The sequence below is a fragment of the Pelodiscus sinensis genome, chromosome 7 (assembly GCF_052426305.1).
Source record: "Pelodiscus sinensis isolate ZL-2025 chromosome 7, ASM5242630v1, whole genome shotgun sequence".
NCBI lineage: Eukaryota > Metazoa > Chordata > Testudines > Trionychidae > Pelodiscus > Pelodiscus sinensis.
Genome location: NC_143058.1, coordinates 19,206,183 through 19,212,182, shown reverse-complemented (window position 1 = coordinate 19,212,182; position 6,000 = coordinate 19,206,183). Strand labels below are relative to the sequence as shown.

The 6,000-nt window shown below is 45.8% G+C and overlaps 1 protein-coding gene across 2 annotated transcripts in view; it reads left to right on the top strand.

The window, feature by feature from the left end:
* The first annotated feature begins 310 nt into the window (after window positions 1-310).
* ZRANB3 (zinc finger RANBP2-type containing 3) overlaps window positions 311-6,000 on the top strand; it is a 123,948-nt gene continuing 118,258 nt past the window's right edge. For both annotated transcript variants that reach the window (XM_075933286.2, XM_089779710.1), the window contains exon 1: window positions 311-454. The gene's annotated coding sequence lies outside the window, so the exon portion shown is untranslated. The remainder of the gene's footprint in view (window positions 455-6,000) is intronic.

Sequence of the window (6,000 nt, the reverse complement as noted above, 5' to 3'; positions counted from 1 at the left end):
GCCCACAACCTCACACCCCACTTCCTTGATACTGCCGCCCCACATCCTTTCCCTAAAAATCCCTGTCACCGCCCCTCCCCCCCCATTCCCGCGCGTCCCCTGGACGAAGCTGGGGGATGGGGCCGGGCGTCGAGGCTCAGACTGACAAACCCGCGCTCTCAGACCAGCGGGAAGGGACGAATCGGTTGCTCCGGCGGGGAGAGGTGGAAGGAAGCAGGGTAAATGCAGAAGCAGCCCCCCTCCTCCCTGGGATCTCAACCATGCCCATCCCTGCGCGCACCGCTGACCACTTATTGGCGGGATTTCTTTCCCCTCAGGAGTAGCGTGCGGGGAGGGGCGATATTTGGGACTACGGCGGTTCCGCCCCCTGCCAGACGCCATTTCCGGCGCTGGGGCGAAAGCGGCGCGAAACCGGTGTTGTTCTGTGAAGTTTGTGGGCGCCGCGGCACTTACGGTAGGTGGGAGCTAGCCCGGGGCGGCGAGGCAGCTCGCTCTCGGCTTTTACGCGGGTTAAAAGGCGGCTAAGCAAATCTATCTAAAAGCCTTGGGCCTTTCCAGCGCACTCGGGCGCGGGGCGGCGCCAGGGTTTGTCCGAGGGGAAGCTGCACTCGCACCAGTAAGCTCGACACGCTGGTCTGTGGCACCTCCGAGACTAACAAACATATTAAGTCATGAGCCTTTGTGGGTAAAACCCACTTCATCCCTCGAAGGGGAGTGGACATTACAGAATCCCGGGTACAGTATATGCAACAGCAATAGGAATATCAAATGTTAGGGTCACAACCAGCCTGACTTAATTAGCTTAATTAACGATGGTCTTACATTTGGCAGGCAACTGCTTTTGCTGTTGTGTAGATCCATTGAATTATCTGATCAAGCGGGGTGTTAGGCAGGAAAGCTCATGACCTAATATATGCCTTAGTTCAGGGCATAATTGTTTAATGGGGGCGTATGCCAAGATTTTGGCAAGTGGTCAAGGGCTGCATATCTATGGAGGGGGTGTGGAGTCTGGCGTGGAGGTTGGGTGCAGAAGGGAGCTTGGAGTAGGAGACTTCTGTGCAGACAGTAGTGTGGGGTCTGAGAGAGCATTTGAGTCAAGGTGGGGACTGATCTGTAGCAAAGGCTTGGGGTGCACAGTCCAGGAGGGGGCAATAGTGCAGGAGAGGATTCTGGCCTGGGACAAGGAAGGAGTTGTAACCTGGGAGAAGGGGGGGAAAGAGGTACAGAGGATTTAGATGGTGGCCTGGGGCAAGTAGTCAGAGGGGACAGAGCAGATGGGGTGCTAAAGGTAAGCTGTGGCTAGGAGGTGCTTACCTAGGTGGCTCCCAGCCAGCAGCCCTACATAAATCTGAGGTAGACTGCTGCAGTCCCAGGCTTCTGGCTGTTTCATGTGGTTGTGTTCAATGCATGACGGGGAAGGGAGGGAGGCTTCCATGCTGTCCCTGAGCAAAATTTCTCAGCTCCTATTGAGGGGGCAAAGGCAGTGTGCAAAGACTCCTTCCTCCCTCCCCAGCCAGCCAGAGTGGAGAGCAGCTAGCTGTTCTCTGTCTCAGAGTTTTGGCAAGGCAGATCCGGTGGCTTGGCAGACCAGATCCAGCCTGCTTGTAGCCTCTTGCCTGCCGCTGCCTTAGTCTCTAGTCTAAGGTGACGCTAGACGGTCACGTGATCTGGGAGACTGTACTACTCATATAGCACTATTTATCTGTAGATCTCAAAACGCTTTATAAAGAAGTACCCCAATTTTACCTATGGGGAAACTATAGCACAATCTTGTGAAGTGACTTGTCTAAGGGCACTGGTCTGGATGCTGGGACTAGAATCAGGTTTCTTCTATTCCAGTCCAATGCTCTATCTGCAATCCATCCCATAATAAGGAAAATGTTAAAAAGAAGGATTAGTTTCCTAGGTAGTTACCCAAATCTTGCATAGATTTTTTTTAAAGGGCCAAACAGGTTGTTTCTCAATCTGGAACAACTTTAGGTGCACTGAAATAATGCAGTATCAACTCAGATTTGCAGAATGTGGACTTATCCTTGCTTAATTCAGAAATAGTGTAAAAAATCTGAATAAGAGGAATCTTTTTTTTTAAGAGATACCTATAAAAATGTAGGCAATCAATAAAACTCTTAGTAGAGAAAACTAAGGGAAGAACACGATTAGAAATGCAATTTAATAATAAGAAAAGCTGTCTCTGAAACTACTTTTAACTAACTGTGATGGGCCGGGCTGGGTCTGGGCACAGCTGAGGGCGTCTGCTTAGGGCGAATTGCTCTACCTGGGGGCTCCTTATAGCCCCAGACTGGGGATCCTCCCAAACAAGTCACAAACCAGTCACACCGAGCGCTTCAGCTTCCACTTTGGCCAGCCAGAAGCTTCAGGAGCAAAACCCCTCTGACACCCCAGCTCTTCCTGTCCCAGAATCAGCCCCAGGCCTAATACACAGGTGAGGGGTTATAGAACCCAATCTTACCTTCCCCGAACGGGTTCTTCCAGTCCCAAGAAACCAGCCACAGATCCCAATTAATTTATACTCAGGATGTTACCCACAAGATCATGCTGAGCCAATCCTTTAGAATCTAGGGCTGTGTCTACATTGGTGCGATCTTGCCTGTCTACACTGGGGGGGAGTTCTTGCAAAAGAACACTGGCGTTCTAATGTGTGAAATCAGTGCTTCTTGCACAATAACTATGATGCTCCCGCTCAGGAATAAGCCCTCTTGTGCAGCTCTTCTTGTGCAAGAGGCCAGTGTAAACAGGCAACATGAATTTCTTGCGCAAGAAAGCCCGATGGCTAAAATGGCCATCGGAGCTTTCTTGTGCAAGATAGTGTACACTGGCACAGATGCTCTTGCGCAAAAGTGCATGCCAGAGTAGATGCTCTCTTGCACAAATACTTTAACGCAAGAACTCTTGTGTTAAAGAGTATTTGTGCAAGATCATGCCAATGTAGACATAGCCTAAAGGTTTATTACCAAAAGAAAGAAAAGAATGAGAGTACGGTTGTTAAAGGATAATACACTACGTGCATCGAATCACCCAATTCTCGATACAGGCTCTTAGCCGTTTATAACATCTCTGCTATCTTAAAAGTCTCTGGTGTACATCCTGTGTCAGGATGGGTCCACGGTTCTTCCCGGCTCATTGTTCCCTGCAAGGCTGCATCTGGGATCAGGATCAAGAACTCAAGACATGATGGAGGGTACCACACGGCACTTAGATATCTCCCCTGGTATCTCCCTGGCAAGAGAAGGTCACATGGTCCAACGACCTATCCGTGTGTCCCATGCTGGCAGTCCTTTGGCCCTGGCTGGTTTGCAGATATCAGTCACATTCCTGAGGTGCGTATTGGCACCTAGAGATGCATTGTCCCTGGAGCCTTGTTAATTAACATAGCCACTGTCTTAACATTCTGTGCCCATTGCTCTGCCTCAGACAGAGAATTTTCCAGCATCCCTATAGAGTACATGTTTATAAGTCCGCATACAGATATCATACAAGTACATGAATAGCATACCGGGCGGCCCGTCCATATAGGTGAACTAAGCAGTCGCTTCGGGTGCCAAGTTAAATGGGGTGCCAAATGGTGGTGCAATATCATTGAGGGGTTTGGAGGTGGGGGTGCTGATTGCATGGTTCGCCTAGGGCACCAGTTGCTGGCAGCTAGTCTAGGGCTGCTTCCCTGATAGCATATACAGAATCAGTAAAACACAAGCTTTCATGTGACACCTTACATGACCCCCTTTCTACAGACTTTTGGGGCAAACACCCCCTCATAAGTGCAGCAGTGATCTGGCTGCTCCCCTTAAAATCTAGTAACGTGACACTAACGCCTAGAAACTACATTTTAAATTGAGTTTAGAAAAGGAGATTAGAGAGGCTATCAAAATAAGAAACTCAACAATAGTAGGGGATTTCAATTATTCCCATATTGACTGAGTAAATGTCACTTCAGGACGAAATACAGAGACAACATTTCTTAATACCTTAAATTACTGCTTCTTGGAGCTGCTGGTACAGGAACTCAGAAGGGGAGAGGCAATTCTTGATTTAGTCCTCAGTGGAGCGCAGGATCTGGTCCAACAGGTAACTGTAACAGGACCGCTTGGAAATAGTGAGCATAATATAATAACGTGTAACATTTCTGAGGCGGGAAGAACATCTCAGTAGCCCAACACTGTGGCATTGAATTTCAGAAAGAGGAACTATGCAAAAATTAGGTTAATTAAACAGAAATTAAAAGGTACAGTAGCTAAAGTAAAATCCCTGCAAGCTGCATGGAAACTTTTCAAAGACACCATAATAGAGGCCAAACTTAAATGTATACCCCCAAATTAAAAAACACAGTAAAAGAACTAAAGTAGAGCCACCATGGCTTAACAACCATGTAAAAGAAGCCGTGAGAGATAAAAAGTGGAAGTCAGATCCTAGTGAGGAAAACATAAAGGCGCATAAACACTACCAGATTAAGTGTAAAAATGTAATAAGAAAAGCCCAAAAGGAGTTTGAAGAATAGCTAGCCAAAAACTCAAAAGGTAATAACAAAATGTTTTTTAAGTACATCAGAAGCAGGAAGCCTGCTAAACAACCAGTGGGTCCCCTGGATGGTCGAGATACAAAAGGAGCACTTAAACACGATAAAGTCATTGCGGAGAAACTAAACAAATTCTTTGCTTCAGTCTTCACGGCTGAGGATGTTAGGGAGATTCCCAAATCTGAGCCCTCTGTAGGTGACAAATCTGAGGAATTGTCACAGATTGAAGTGTCATTAGAGGAGGTTTTGGAATTAATTGATAAACTTAACAGTAACAAGTCACTGGGCCCAGATGGCATCACCCAAGAGTTCTGAAAGAACTCAAATGTGAAATTACGGAACTATTAACTGTGGTTTGTAACTTATCCTTTAAGTCGGCTTCTGTACCCAGTGACTGGAAGATAGCTAACGTAATGCCAATATTTAAAAAGGGCTCTAGAGGCAATCCTGGCAATTACAGACCATTAAGTCTAATGTCAGTGTTGGGCAAAGTATTTGAAACAATAAAGAATAAAATTGTCAGACACATAGAAGAATATAATTTGTTGGGCAAAAGTCAACATGGCTTCTGTAAAGGGAAATCATGTCTTACTAATATATTAGAGTTCTTTGAAAGGGGTCAACCAACTTGTGGACAAGGGGGATCAAGTAGATATAGTGTACTTAGTTTTCCAGAAAGCCTTTGACAAGGTCCCCCACCAAAGGCTCTTATGTAACTTAAGTTGTCACGGGATAAGAGGGAAGATCCTTTCATAGATTGAGAACTAGTTAAAAGACAGGAAACGAAAGGTAGGAATAAATGGTAAATTTTCAGAATGGATAGTGGTGACTAGTGGTGTTACCCAAGGGTCAGTCCTAGGACCAATCCTATTCAACTTATTCATAAATGAGCTGGAGAAAGGGGTAAACAGCGAGTTAGCAAAGTGTACGGACGATACTAAACTACTCAAGACAGTTAAGACCAAAGCAGACTGAAGAACTTCAAAAAGATCTCACCGAACTAAGTGATTGGGCAACAAAATGGCAAATGAAATTTAATGTGGATAAATGTAAAGTAATGCACATTGGGAAAAATAACCCCAACTGTACATACAATATGATGGGAGCTAATTTACCTACAACTAATCAGGAAAGATATCTTGGAGTCATTGTGGATAGGTCTCTGAAGATGTCCACGCAGTGTGCAGCGGTGGTCAAAAAAGCAAACCGGATGCTAGGAATCATTAAAAAAAAGGATAGAGAATAGGACGGAGAATATCTTATTGCCCTTATATAAATACATGGTATGCCCACATCTCGAATACTGCATACCGATATGGTCTCCTCATCTCAAAAAAGATATACTGGCATTAGGAAAAAGTTCAGAAAAAGGCAACTAAAGTGATTAGGGGTTTGGAAGAGAGATTAAAGAGACTAGGACTTTTTATCTTAGAAAAGAGGAGATTAGGGGGAATATGATAAACAGGGCT